This window comes from Polyodon spathula, chromosome 8, assembly GCF_017654505.1.
Source record: "Polyodon spathula isolate WHYD16114869_AA chromosome 8, ASM1765450v1, whole genome shotgun sequence".
Classification (NCBI taxonomy): Eukaryota; Metazoa; Chordata; class Actinopteri; order Acipenseriformes; family Polyodontidae; genus Polyodon; species Polyodon spathula.
The window spans coordinates 23,010,347-23,025,826 of record NC_054541.1 but is presented as its reverse complement, the minus strand read 5'-3'; the positions used below and the strand labels follow the sequence as shown (position 1 = coordinate 23,025,826).

Sequence of the window (15,480 nt, the reverse complement as noted above, 5' to 3'; positions counted from 1 at the left end):
TTTCACTTGTACTTTGCTTGTCTGTCATTTCTTGTTGGATTACTCCACTGCACCTGCACCTACCATTTACCACACATACAAATTATTATAATTTTACCTACTAACTAAATACTTGTCCCTGTCTAACTACATGCACCACAACCAAGATTTATATATATATATATATATATATATATATATATATATATATATATATATATATATATATATATATGTATGTATGTACGTATATATTGTAAGATAGCAGGGAGGGGGTTAAAATTCCTCCCTGCTAAAAACATGTGAAAATGCACTGTTGGGTGAAGGGGCTAAGGGTGTTAATTGTTTTAATTGTTTTATTGTTTAGTTAATCCCCTGCTACTGGTGCTAATTGTAAATTGGAGCCAGGTGCAGGGTATTTAAGAGAGGCAGCCAGTTTGCTCAGGGCTGCTGAGTGCTGCGTGCGTGCGTGTGCGTGCGTGCGTGCGTGCGTGTGCGTGCGTGCGTGCGTGCGTGCGTGCGTGCGTGCGTGCGTGCGTGCGTGCGAGCGTGCGTGCGAGCAAGCAGTCGTTTCAGAAGAAGGTATTGTGTGTGGCAGGTAAACGGCTTAGCCGTCCTGTGGTTAGCTAGGATCCAGTCTGTGTTTAGTTAGTGCTCTAAAGGAGAGCTAGGTGTTTATTTCTGTTTGTTTAATTTCTGTGTTTATTAAAAAGTGCGCGTCAGCGCCGTGAAAACTCAATTTTTGTGTCCTGGGTCTATTTTAAAGGGGCAACGAACGACGTGAGTGCGGAGGATCTTTTACTATATATACAGTGGCTTGCGAAAGTATTGACCCCCCTTGGCATTTTTCCTATTTTGTTGCCTTACAACCTGGAATTAAAATGGATTTTTTGGGGGTTTGTATCATTTGATTTACACAACATGCCTACCACTTTGAAGATGCAAAATATTTTTTTATTGTGAAACAAACAAGAAATAAGACAAAAAAACAGAAAACTTGAGCGTGCATAAGTATTCACCCCCCCCCCCCCCCCCCCCCCCCCCAAGTCAATACTTTGTAGAGCCACCTTTTGCAGCAATTACAGCTGCAAGTCTCTTGGGGTATGTATCTATAAGCTTGGCATATCTAGCCACTGGGATTTTTGCCCATTCTTCAAGGCAAAACTGCTCTAGTTCCTTCAAGTTGGATGGGTTCCGCTGGTGTACAGCAATCTTTAAGTCATACCACAGATTCTCAGTTGGATTGAGGTATGGGCTTTGACTAAGCCACTCCAAGACATTTAAATGTTTCCTCTTAAACCACTCAAGTGTTGCTTTAGCAGTATGCTTAGGGTCATTGTCCTGCTGGAAGGTGAACCTCTGTCCCAGTCTCAAATCTCTGGAAGACTGAAACAGGTTTCCCTCCAGAATTTCCCTGTATTTAGCACCATCCATCATTCCTTCAATTCTGACCAGTTTCCCAGTCCCTGCCGATGAAAAACATCCCCACAGCATGATGCTGCCACCACCATGCTTCACTGTGGGGATGGTGTTCTCGGGGTGATGAGAGGTGTTGGGTTTGTGCCAGACATAGCGTTTTCCTTGATGGCCAAAAAGCTCAATTTTAGTCTCATCTGACCAGAGTACCTTCTTCCATATGTTTGGGGAGTCTCCCACATGCCTTTTGGCGAACACCAAACGTTTTTGCTTATTTTTTTCTTTAAGCAATGGCTTTTTTCTGGCCACTCTTCTGTAAAGCCCAGCTCTGTGGAGTGTACGGCTTAAAGTAGTCCTATGGACAGATACTCCAATCTCTGCTATGGAGCTTTGCAGCTCCTTCAAGGTTATCTTTGGTCTCTTTGTTGCCTCTTTGATTAATGCCCTCCTTGCCTGGTCCGTGAGTTTTGGTGGGCGGCCCTCAATTGCCATGTTTGTTGTGGTGCCATATTCTTTCCATTTTTAAATAATGGCTTTAATGGTGCTCCATGGGATGTTCAAAGTTTCGGATATTTTTTTATAACCAAACCCTGATCTGTACTTCTCCACAACTTTGTCCCTGACCTGTTTGGAGAGCTCCTTGGTCTTCATGGTGCTGCTTGCTTGGTGGTGCCCCTTGCTTAGTGGTGTTGCAGACTCTGGGGCCTTTCAGAACAGATGTATATATACTGAGATCATGTGACAGATCATGGGACACTTAGATTGCACACAGGTGGACTTTATTTAACTAATTATGTGACTTCAGAAGGTAATTGGTTGCACTAGATTTTATTTAGAGGCTTAATAGCAAAGGGGGTGAATATATATGCACGCACCACTTTTCCGTTATTTATTTTTTAGAATTTTTTGAAACAAGTTATTTTTTTCATTTCACTTCACCAATTTGGACTATTTTGTGTATGTCCATTACATGAAATCCAAATCCAAATCCATTTTAATTCCAGGTTGTAAGGCAACGAAATAGGAAAAATGCCAAGGGGGGTCAATACTTTTGCAAGCCACTGTGTATATATATATATATATATATATATATATATATATATATATATATATATATATATACACACACAGTGCCAATAGAAAGTCTACACATTTTGTTGTGTCAGTGCCTCAGAGTTTTATGCATTTAAATGAGGATTTTTTTCCATACTCCACACTGTTAAGAGGAAAAAGGTTTTATTGAGAAAAAAATTAGATGTTAGAAATACAAAACTGAATGATCATAATAGTCTCCAGCCCCCTGAGTTAATACTTGGTGGAAGCACCTTTGGCAGCAATTACAGCTGTAAGTCTGTTGGGATAGGTCTCTACTAACTTTGCACACCTAGATTTGTCAATATTTTACCACTCTTCTTTACAAAACTGTACAAGCTCTGTCAAGTTCCTTGGTGAGTGTTAATGGACAGCAATTTTCAAGTCATGCCACAAATTTTCGATTGGATTTAGGTCGGGGCTCTGACTGGGCCATTGAGGGGCATTTACCTTTTTGTTCCTTAGCAACTCCATTGTAGCTATGGCTGGGTGCTTTGGGTCATTATTATGCTGAAAGGTGAACTTCCGTCCCAGTTTCAGCTTTCTTTCCAGCAGGTTTTCCTCAAGGACTTCTCTGTAATTTGCTCCATTCATTTTTCCTTCTATCCTGACAAGTGCCCCAGTCCCTGCCGATGAGAAACATCCTCATAACATGATGGCACCACCATGCTTCACAGTAGGGATGGTGTTCTTTGGGTGTTGCACCTTGTTGGGTTTACACTAAACATAACATATTTAGGCCAAAAAGTTCCATTTTAGTTTTGTCAGACCACAAAACTTTTTGCCACATGGTTACAGAGTCTCCAGAGTGTTTTTTTGAATATTTCAAATGTGATTTAAGGTGGACTTTCTTGAGTAATGGCTTCCTTCTTTCCACCCTACCATACAGGCCAGATTTGTGGAGTGCTTGGGATATTGTTGTCACATGCACACTTTGACCAGTCTTGGCCATAAAAGCCTGTAGCTCTTGCAGAGTTGCCACTGGCATCTTGGTAGCCTCTCTGATCAATCTCCTTGTTCGGTCATCCAGTTTGGTGGGATGGTCTGATCTAGGCAGGGTCTTGGTGGTGCCATACACCTTCCACTTCTTAATAATCGTCTTGACCATGCTCCAAGGGATATTCAAGGTTTTTGATATTTTTTTATACCCATCCCCTGATCCGTGCCTTTCAATAACTTTGTCCCAGAGTTCTTTTGATAGAGCCTTGGTGCTCATGGTCGAGTCTTTGCTTTGAAATGCACTACCCAGCAGAAGGAACCTACAGAAACTGCTGCATTTATCCTGAAATCATGTGAATCACTACAATTTAACACAAGTGGGGGCCACTTAACTTGGTGTGTGGACACTTATCCAACCAAGCTATTTCAGTTTTTATTTTTAATTAATTTTCTACAAATTTGTGGAATATTTTTTTCACTTGGAAGTTGTGGGGTCGGATGTGTAGATAAATGGAAAAAAAAACCTATTTAAGTGCATTTTAATTCCAGGCTCTAAGACAACAAAAGGTGAAAATTTTGAAAGGGGGTGTAGACTTTCTATAGGCTACACACACACATGTATGTGTGTGTTGTTAGCCAGACATAACATAATACATAAGACTTACATAAAACTGTGCCTCTGTAGCATCGTTAGTCCTTGTTTCTTGAAGTGTCCAAACCCAAGTCCATTTAATCCATTTGGGTCGTGGGAAATGACCACAGTCCAAGCCTTGCCTCTCATGCTGTAATTTGTAATTCTGTTTTGTTTGCACACTGGCAGTCCCGGTGATCCTGGAAATAGAGCCAGTAATCCTCTTCAGTCCTTCTCCACCCTTAGGGGATGGGGAGCAAGGATCTTGTGCAAAAGAAAGCAAAAAACAACAGCAGGTATCAGAATTGCACACAAAACCCGTCCCAACGATTGTAATCCCTCTTTTGATATATTTGCTGTATCCTCAGATATCTTCTATTTTCTAATTATTTCCACAGCACTCAAAACATATTCAGTAGATTTTACAAGCAATGTTTTAAATTTAATGCAGCAGTGATGTTTCTGATTCTGTGAAACAATAACCATTCTAGTCTTTATTTTACTGAAGTTTGCAACAAGTTTAGTATTTGTTATCTAAAGTGACAAAAAATGGTACTTCCCTTGTTTAACGAGTGATTCTTTATCCACTTTTGAATGGTTCCCGTGTTTCTTTTCTGTTCAGTTTACGTCCTATTTACTTCTGCAGTCCCCTTGCTGAAGTCCCAAAAAACCCTGGTCGGCTTCCTGCGCACCCTTGTCCTTTTTCTTGTTCTTGCCCAACTCAACTTCTCTCTGTAGTTTTGCTCGCAGTTTTATAGCAGTCTGTCAATCGATGCAGAATGACATGCACCTGTGGCAATTTAAGTCTAGATTCTAGGAAAGCTGCGTGAGTGATTGTGCTCAATTATTAATTAATTATTAGTGAAACAAATAAACAAATAAACAAACAACCAATATCTTAAATGATAATAACAATTGAACAGCTAACTACACAGAATAATTTCAAATTATATATCACCCCCCATTCTAAATTAAAATGAATGATGAATAGGTATGGGATAACTTCAAAGATCTGTGATGGCGCCAGCAGGTCACATTTAAATTTATTTTTAACAAAATTAGGTATATATGTATTATTTATTTATTTATTTATTTATTTATTTATTAGCAGACACCCTTATCCAGGATGACTTACAATAGTTGCAAAGTATCACATTACAAAATATCACATTATAGAATATCACATTACAGATAAGAGCAGTTATAAAGAACAGTAAAATCAGTAGAAAATAAGATCAATTTAAAATTAGAGCAAAATGAGGAATACAGTAAATAATTACATTTAAGAGTGAGTTTGACTAGGAGAAGTTAAACTTATAGTAAAGATATTTACTTATATGAGCAAAGTCCATTAAGAGCACATAATAAGTATGATAGATGGATAAGAACTATTTCAAAGAAGAGCAATTACAAAAAACGTGAATATGAATACCTATAAGAGTAAAATCAAGTACAGGATACAGGAAATAGTTGTAATTAAAAGCAGTAGTAGAATTCTTGTCTCATGGTTGGTCAATGTGAAGTCTGTTATTTCAGAGCTCCACATTGTTCAGTAACCAAGGGATCGCTTTCAGATTCAGACAGTCCTAATGCAACAGAAGTGCCATTGTGGTCTAACCTGGTTTATGTCAATGCTGTAGGTTGGTGACACCATGGAAGAGACCAGCAATTACCTAATAACTTAATGCCATAAACTTTCCCTAAAGAAGTAATTTCCATGTCAGTGCAGTGTATTCTCAACAATTTAACTTTCTATTTATTTTTCCATTCGAAGGCCATGCATGTAAATATCCCATGCAGCATGAACATATTATTCCAAATCTCAGTGTATCTTGTTTCTGAATCCTGAACATGTCAAGACAGTTTTTTCCACATAACTAACAACTCAAAGTTTTTCCACCCCAGGGCTTCAGTCTGGGATGCATATACTGGTGGACGCGTACAGTATGTCACACTTTTAGAGTGACATAAAGTGGAAATATGTTATAGTGATAATCTTTTTCATGTTACTTATTTTGAATTTACAGTCATGGTGGGTAATGAATTTATCTAACATGCTTGTTAACAAGCAATGATCAGGTACACTTTTAAACCTTAGTGCACTTGTCTAACAAAGATTCAAGCAAGTTAGCACCAATATAAGTAAAGAAGTAGTAGCCCAGTATGGATGTGCATAGCTTCTGAACTGTAGTGTGTGCCCGAAGACGTCAAAAAATGTCATATCGATCACCTCTTCGGTAAAGACATTTCTCCTCCCCAAAACAGAGGCAAAAGCTTTTAAATCAACAACAAGCCTTTGTGTCACTTGTGTGTATTCTACTTAGAGGTGGTTGTTCATGCTAATGGAGCGAAGCATTTCAGTCCCGTTTACTTGTCAGACTTGTCAGTAAATAACACCTGTTCCTTAAAATTTCCACTTCTGAAGTCTCTTTTTCAGGTTATGTGGACATTTTATGAAACAGGTGCTTTTATATGTAAATGTAAACAATAAGTCACATTTATTTTTTTACCCAGAATAGTTATTTTTTCTATTCAACGAAAGCGAAACTCATTCTTTTAATAGCTAAAAAGAAACATCTGGGGCTTTCAGTTTTGTACGTTCTCCCACCAGAACTCAAATGTATTCACCATATATTAAGGGTATTAGGAAGGCAACCAAAAGTGAGGTGGGTTTGTTAAAATACATCTAATGACCTTGTTCTGATTATCATAACTTGTATTTAATTTATCCCTAAAAGCAGAAAAATGCCAGAAGAACCAGTGTAGTTAGGAACTGTTAGGCAGCTTTAAAATGTAATTAAACATAATCAAATAACAAAAATATTTATAAAACTAGAAAATGTTACCTATCTGTTTCATTTAAGCATTCAATTGGTCGCTAAGCACCCTAAAATTAATCATACATAACTCATCACATTTTTTAAGTAAAAATAAGCTAGTTTTTAATGATAAATTCTTAATGCTAAATGTGCAGGTTACTGAGTAAGATCAACTGAAAAGCTGTCTAACATTTTTTTACTTAAAGAGTAAATAGTGGGATTCCGAAAAATATAATGTTACACGTCCCCACTTGTTGCTACAACTGTTTAAATAACGTACCTGTAATTTTTCTTTTCATTGTTTACATCCTGACAACTTTTTTTACACTTTTAACTTTAAAGTCTGTTTCAAAGCTCTTTAAAATGTCTGCTTTAGGGATTATTGCTCACATTGTCAAACAGGTAACACAGCAATAACGATCCATGATGTGGTACGGAACAGAAAAGACAGAGCACTTGTTGTCATGTTTGTTTGTGTTTTTATTTTAGTGCTCTTTGTACATTGATTTAGAGGACAGATCTCAAACCCCAGCGCACTTGAGCAGCCATTTTGAAAAGAGCTTTGAAACAAAGTTTAAAGTTATAAATGTCAAATGTGTCAGGATGTAAACAGTGAAAAAAAATATTAAAATATTACAGGCACTTTATTTAAACAGTTGTAGCAACACGTGGAGACTCTTTAATGTGCTGGCCAGGTATGTACAGTAAATAAACAAATGTGCTGATGAATTAATTAATGAAGGTAACTAGAATATGTAGAGGAACACAGTCAATCATTTAATACTACAGTAGAACTTCTATTATCTGAACTAACTGACACCAGGGGCTGTTCAGATAATCGAATTAGGACAGTGACATTTTTTTTACATGACTTTCACACAGATACAATTCACCTATTTATCTGTAACTATATCACACACAGTACTGCACTGTTCAGTAGATACCAGAGGTTGAGAGCTGAATAGTGCATTTTCCTTGCCAACAGCTGAAGAGCACAGCACACAATGAGACAGGTAAACAAAGAGTTGTTTGGATAACACGTGTTCAGATAATCGGGGTTTGGATAAGCAGAGTGTTACTATATTACTTAAACATGGCAAGTTCATGTGATGTTATCAGACTCTGAGGTTTCAAATGAAATAGTCATCTGTTTATGTTGTTATATTTTTAGCCACTGAAGCAGTAGAAAGAAATATCAATATTTGTCTGGAGGTCTTTGAATTGGGCAGGTTTATGTAAAGCAGTGTCATCACTGCATAGAGTCAGAAGACAGCGTGATAACAAATTCATCTTTAGCCTGAAATGTTAAACAGATTGGAGATGGGCCCAGTCAGTACACGGTGGGATAAACAGAGGGTTTGATAAGTAACACCTAATACAGGCTCCATTAATATATGTAGGCAGCACTAAGACAATTTATTAAAATTCTTACAAATTAAATCCATTTGATAATGTTTAAGGTGAGCAGTTTATTTTGCACAGAGAATGCATAACTCCCCAAGGTATATTGAGCTCAATCTTATCTCCACACCTGGAACCATCCTAAAAACAAACACAGAAAGCGAGTAACATTCTAAGAACTTTTGACTGCTGGAGACATCAGTGCCTTGTGGCTGTTTCACACGAGTCTGCAATGAAAATAGCCTGCTTAAAACAAGGATTGGTGACTACATCTCAACAAATCAGTAGCAGACTGCTATGTCACCTCATAATATCCAGTCCGTATCAATGATAGCACCCATCTGATAAACAGTATATTATTACTGACATAAATATGTCAGGGATCTACTTTCCCTAACCTCAAGAAGACAAAAAGCCCAGTTCAAATATTTCAGTCTGGTCTGTTAAAGGTTTCAGTTCACACACACACCCACATGCCCTTATGCTGTTGATAAATTTTTTAAACTGTCACATCTGCATATCAATCTTATTGATTTCTGCAGACACTCAACTTTCTATATGTAATTTTAATAGCTGTATTTATTGTATTCTTATGAGGAAACGTAATACTGTTTAAATGTATTTACCTCAGCTGTGTATTAGTTTATTTGTTGGAATGTCAAAAAATACTGGTATACATTTTATATAGACATTTATAGCAATTTCTAAACTAGAGATATATAGCGGAATCCATCCGTCAAAATTACACTGTGATCACAATGATCTATTTCTCATCTTACTGTACTTTATTTAAATGAGCAGAATTCAGAATGGTACTATTGAAGGAAGCACTGATTAGAAAATATGTGACTAAAAACTTCTGAAGGAAATAATAAAAAAGCAAATCATGCATTTATGATACTTTGGTAATACAATGCTGACGGTTTCACTCACTTGGAGCCTAACATCACTACCATTTTGATCATTTAGGGTATTTGGTGTAACAAGGTTATGAAATCTAACGTACAAGTTTGTCTCTTCAGTATTATTAAGTATCAGTACTAACAAGCTAGGGTCCTCATTTTTTTAGTGTTTATTACAGTGCCTTAGACCATTTGCTGAGTGTCCCCATTCACTGCAATGAATTATTCACTCAAATTAGTGTCAAGTACCTTAACCTTCAGATCTACATTTCAAGCTTTGTTTATTGTTTTTACTGTATAGTTTGTTACAATTTGCCAAGCTTGCATACAAAAGTACAACGGTATGTTTTCTTCCCGCTATCAGAATTGTTTGGAAACAATTGATATTGCAATTAAAACAAATATATATATTATATATATATATATATATATATATATATATATATATATATATATATATATATTTATACTGTATAGTTTTACTGTATATGATATCCAATTTTGTTTTAAAAGTAGTTATTTTAAGTTGATATTTCTAAACCCAAATCTCAGAATGGTACCCTAGTGGAAGCCAGAAAACGAATTATAATTTTTCTAAGAAGGACGAGACAAAAACTTTGTAGTCCAACTACTTATTTCTTACTGTATGCATTGGAACCGGATGGATGTTGTTATTCGTGTACGCAATTTTGTTTCGTCAAAGCAGACTATCACAATTCTTTTTTTCTCGACATACGGATAATAAGAATTACAAATATGATTCGTTGAAGTCAAACGCTATCAGAAAGACAAACCAACATTCAGCTAAACTGCCACATACGAATGTAGGAAGTCGCAGAATTAATGAAAGACATCACGTCATGGAAACAATGACGTCAGCTCTAATTTGCAGCCGGGAAAGACTTTGTTGCAGAATGCGGGCGGGGTTTGCATAATATAAAAAGGAAAGCGCACTCACAACAGTCAGCTGTAAAGTTATAAAGGCAGAGAATTTTCATCCGGGAATCGAGCTCAACGTAACCGTTTCCACGGCGACTGTATTTTTTTTAATATCGCTTTAGCCAATGGGATGTCGTTTACCAAAATCCTGAGCACCGCCTCTTTGCGTGGCTCTCATGCCCAAAAGCGACGTTGTGTGATGGGCAGGTTTGAGGCAGATTGAGAAAGAAAGAAAGAAAGAAAAAAAAAATAAACATAAAAATTAAAATGAATAAATAGGGGAGCTAGCCAGCATAAGCAGAGAAAGCTGTGAGTGTGTTTTTGTTTCTCCTTTAACTTTTTTTGGTTTAGAAAAATGAGTTGTAGAAAGTGATACCCGTTTACAGATATCCCCCTTCACTGTGTGAGACAGGCTAAGCTATCACTGAAGACACGCAGTGTTTCCCTGAGGGTAAAAAGGAACAACAGTGAAGGGCTTCGATTAAGTTTTGTTGGGGTTAAATGTAAAGGGGAGTGTCTGTCCAATCCCGTTAATTACAAGAGTACTGTGTGGAGAGAGAGAGAGAAAGAAAAAGCAAAAGCAAAAGCCAGAGGGGAGCAAGACACGTGAGTGTGCAGCGCATTGGGAACTTGGTGGTTATTTTGAATACGGTTGTCATTGCGCTCACTGTTCTAGGGCACAAGGTCCGGTTCTTGGGGGCTCGTGCACTGGAGACAGGAATGAGACTGTGCTAATTTTATGGGAAGAAGACCCTCCACAAAACAAAACACAAACAGGGGAAAAGGCAGCACAACAAAAGAAAACGCCAAAAGCCTGGCCACGACCAAAGTCTGTGGTCAAGTGAAACTGCTTGCCGCTAAACACATGTGCGTGCTGCTTGCTTTCCCTTCCGAGTGGTACACGTTTTCATCAGTTTGGAACAGCAGGCATCACACCATCATCGCATAACAGCAAGTACGGTTTTATTTTTATTTTTTTTGTTCTTTGTTGATCAGTGACACACGCACGCCGGAAGGAGGAACACAACAAAAAACTGATGAGTGTTCGCTAACTTAAATCAACAAAAAGACAAATATATGAACCTTTTTTTTTTTTTTTTTTTTTTTAATGAAAACCAAGCTTACATTTAAAAGGAGTCTCACTTGTGCTGCCAAGCTTTATTCATAATATACGGGGAAAGGATTCTGTGGAGGTAAGAAGCTATACATTGTATTTTTGTTTGTGTATTTCTTTTAAAAGGGGTGTACGGTAGTTAAGCTGGTATATTTGTGCCGCTGTAATTTATGTACGATACATGTATTTTATTTATTTTTATTTTTGTAACATAATGCCAGCCATTTGAGTCCTGTCTGTAGCTTAACCGCAATACACAAATATATAACTTTATTGATAAGATAATCTTAACTAACGGTTCTTAATGGACATAATACTGGGGACAAACATTGGATTATGTGTAAATGTGACAACGACATTGTTTACTTCATTACAAGTTGCACTACCGTGTTGTTTTTGTTTTTACGCACTTCATGATACCGTATGTTTGAGTGCCAAGACAAGTGTAGCTCACTGACTTGAGTGTATTCCTAAGCCGTGAACTGCACATATCAAGTTTTGTTTAGTTCATGGTTTCGCAGGCCGAGGTTTCAAAATGCACTTTTAGAACTGGTGCTATTTGAATTTGACGTGCAGTATTTGTTGCGTTGTCGTCTAAAGTAATGCATCTTTAATTCAATACAGTAACAAGTCCATTGCAAATTGGTCAAAATGTATTTTATTAACGTTGCAAGGATAAACACTTTTGTATTTTACTGCAGATTGCAAGGCCGTTTTTATTTTTTAAATTAATGTAAAGGTTTGGATGACCTATTTTTTTTTTTTTTTTTTTTTTTTTTTTTGCATTGGTTGGTCCCTTTCCGGTATCCGTCTCCCTCTCTGTTGATCTGCAATCATATTAATTTGTGTGCAGTATGAGAAGGAACGCGCTGTTTGACCTTGACCAATTCGTCTAAAGGCTCCTTTTCTCGATCTGGTATTGCATTAAACTACACATCAAAACAACAATCTTATGCCTTTTAAATAGAAGTACAGTGGCGTGTGTTCTCATCTGTATTGCTCTATTGATGGCGAATGCATTCAGTATATAAACAGGCTTTTGCTTCTACTACAACTGCTACAGTATTTGCTAGAATATATGTTTATTTAAACCAATAATTGAATGACGTAAACAAAATGCTAGCTGGAAAATTTGGATAACGGTAGGCCGTTATTAACAGTTAATTCTGTATTGTGCTGTTACCTGTTTCTTTAAAAAAAAAAAAAAATAAAAAGATACCTTAGTTATGGTCATACTGTATCTCGTACAAGCCAGAGAGATAAGCCTCCTGTCGTCGGTATAATCGACCAAATTGACAGTCACCCGATTTGAAAACAAGGGTTGTCAAAGCCGCATTTTCCTGTTTGAGACACACCCTGGAGAGAGTACTCTGAAGGTTGCTTGTTGTCGAATAAAAACAACATTTTTGCAATGCAGCCACGGTATGTAGTACAGTAGATTTATAAGTCAATTAATCATTTGTATAGCATTACGTATTGAAAAGGACCAGTAGTTATGATTGTTTTTAACCAAGTTTATATCGTAATGTCAGCGAAGAGCCGTAAAGCATCGTAATCTAGTGTTTTTAAACCGCTATTTTCCAGACCTAGGCAATGACTGATTGAATGATGAACAGTAATTCCTAGGTTGTTTCTTGTTTTATGGTAAACTATTGGTAGTTTCTGTCAAGTAAAATATTTAGCCAACTTATTGCCATTCACTACTTCAAATAAGCTATTAACACCAATGGCAGTTGGACATTCTGTAGCACAGTAAAAAGAGATACAGAACTTCGATCACAGGTGTTTGGTGGTTTAAAGCTACCTTTGGTTCACACTATTTTTGGCGGATTGTTAATCTGAACTTTTTTAAATTTAAATTTCTCTTTTTTGAAGAACTTATTTTCATGTTTCTTAAATTAGCAATCTATAAACCCATCAGTGCGGTTTGTGACCAACAGCATGGCTGCCTTTTTTAAACAACTGCTGGTATCTTTTTTTAATCTGTTGAAAGGCACGCTGTGGTTAAGGTAAAAACCCTAGCAACCGCCAGTTTGGTTTGAATTGAAAAACAAAACATATTTTACATGCAAACAAAATCTATGAAGATGCTCTGCAATAAAACTGAACAAGCCCCTGGGGAATTAATTCTAATTGTATGTGAATGCAAACGGGTGAAAGTTGATATAATAACCTCAATGCTACTCCTTTCCAAAATAGGTTTTGTTAGGGTACTGGGCCTATATTTTAATTTAAAAAACAAACAAAAAAAAGTTATTTAAAACTGGTTCTGGTTGTTTAAAATTAAATGTTCATTAATGATTACCTCCCATCAAATAACATAACCTTTGACTGCATGCCAAGTGAGGTGACAGAGGCCTTTGGACCAGAACTAATTTCGCTTGTGGCCTGATTGTTCAAAAGCTAAACAGGAACCAATGCCAGCTTGCTATATTTTATCTGATTCAACAAGCTTAATGTAACAGCATTTTAACAATTGAGAGCAACATGTGGAGCCCTTCCTTCCACCTGTTCTTTCGGGTGTCTTTGGAGACACAGATGGATTACACATTTTTTTAGGGGGAGGGGTGTTGCTACAGGACTGTTTCCACCTTGCCTGTGTAGTGTGTGCAGGAATCTCCAGTGTTTTCATTTTTTTGAGGTTAGGAAACACAATAGACCCCACTAAAAACCCTCTAAATATCTTTCTTATAATTTACTGTACATATTACCATCAACGGAGAATGCATTTGTTTTGTTTCTTCTAATCAGAGCAGCTGTTTTACTGAGCTTGTGAAACACTTTTTTTTAGAACGCTTGCGTTGAGCTGTCATTTATTTTACCCAAGATGTCAAGTTGGTTGTATTCCAGAATATAGAGCAGCAGACTGATGTACCCTCTCCCTTTCAGCTTTTACACACATGTGGAAATGTTTTAAAAAAGTTTAAGTTTAAGACCAGCAATAGTTTTGTTGTAGATGGGAATGTTAGTCTCCTTGAAAAATCTGTTTTAATGCAAGCTTGGATTGAATTAGCATAGTCTATTTACAATAGATCAGAATTGTATCTTTTATCATTAAGTACTGTATTACTTGCTGTACAGTCTGAACTGTTTTACAGTGTTAGTTGCTGCATTTGGCCAATTTTATTGTGTTTCACTCTTGCAAGCTGTCAAGAATAACTTTGCCTGTCTACACTTAACTTGGCACTTCACGTGTTGAGACCCCTTAGCTTTGTACTATGTCGTTTCTGCCCTAGCCATTTTGACACCAGCTTTGAGCATATCACAATATGCAATACTGTAATGGTCCTAATGAGCTAATTTTGAAAAAAAAAAAAAGATCATGACATTGTAATGAGTCACATTTATTCATTCATCATGTATGAGAATATTATAATTAATCCATACATATTGTTTGATTTTCAATGTTTTATTAGAGGTCTGTGATGGGTGTTTTCCTGGAACTCTGGACCTGCCCCCAGTAAGAATTTTGTCAAATAGGAAACCTGATGTAAACTGTACCAAAGGTAATCCAAAGATATTCTGTATAATGTACCAAATATACAGACATAAATATTTTTTCTCAGTTTCGTTGCTTTCTTCCAAATGCATTTAAACATAAAAGCCTTTGATTTATGTATGTTTTAGATAAAATGGAAACAGTGTTCAAATCTTTCAGGAAATAGCTGTACTTAAGGATTCATTGAACCTTAAATTAATTTAATGTGACATTCAGCAGAGAACACGCTATCTTGGCTTGCTAAATATAGCCTGCATTACAGTGTTACATTTTGGTGTACTGTTAAAGTCTAGCCATTCTGTAAATGCAATTAATCATGTTCGGTGTGTGGCTTGCAAACTGTTATACTTTTTGATGCACTGACTACAGCATCCTGGTACTTGTACTTGTAGTTAGTAGTGAAGTGCTTGGGTGACATCGGTTATTGATCCCATGCTGGTTCCATCTGGCTACCATGGTTAATTTTAGATGTTAGCCTTTGTTGGTCGGCAGTTTGATATGTCTTTCAAGTATTGTATGCACCATTGTGCCACCTGACTATTGCTGAGGGGATTCTATTCAAAACTGAATATCAGGCAACCTGGAATGTGACGGCTATGTGTGCTTTTTCCACATGCAACTTTATGGCAGATGACTTAATGTAGTAGAGCAGCTATATAGGAAGTGTTTTTAATTAGGCTTACAAGCCAAAGGCTGTGGAAGCCTATTGTTATTCCTGTGATTATTGTTTTTCTGCCAAAAGTTTGTCG

At 36.9% G+C, this 15,480-nt stretch overlaps 1 protein-coding gene across 1 annotated transcript in view; it reads left to right on the top strand.

The window, feature by feature from the left end:
- The first annotated feature begins 12,586 nt into the window (after positions 1–12,586).
- Positions 12,587–15,480, top strand: part of atp2b1a (ATPase plasma membrane Ca2+ transporting 1a) — a 71,132-nt gene continuing 68,238 nt past the window's right edge. The window contains 2 exon segments of the mRNA XM_041257208.1: positions 12,587–12,654; positions 14,649–14,738. The gene's annotated coding sequence lies outside the window, so the exon portion shown is untranslated.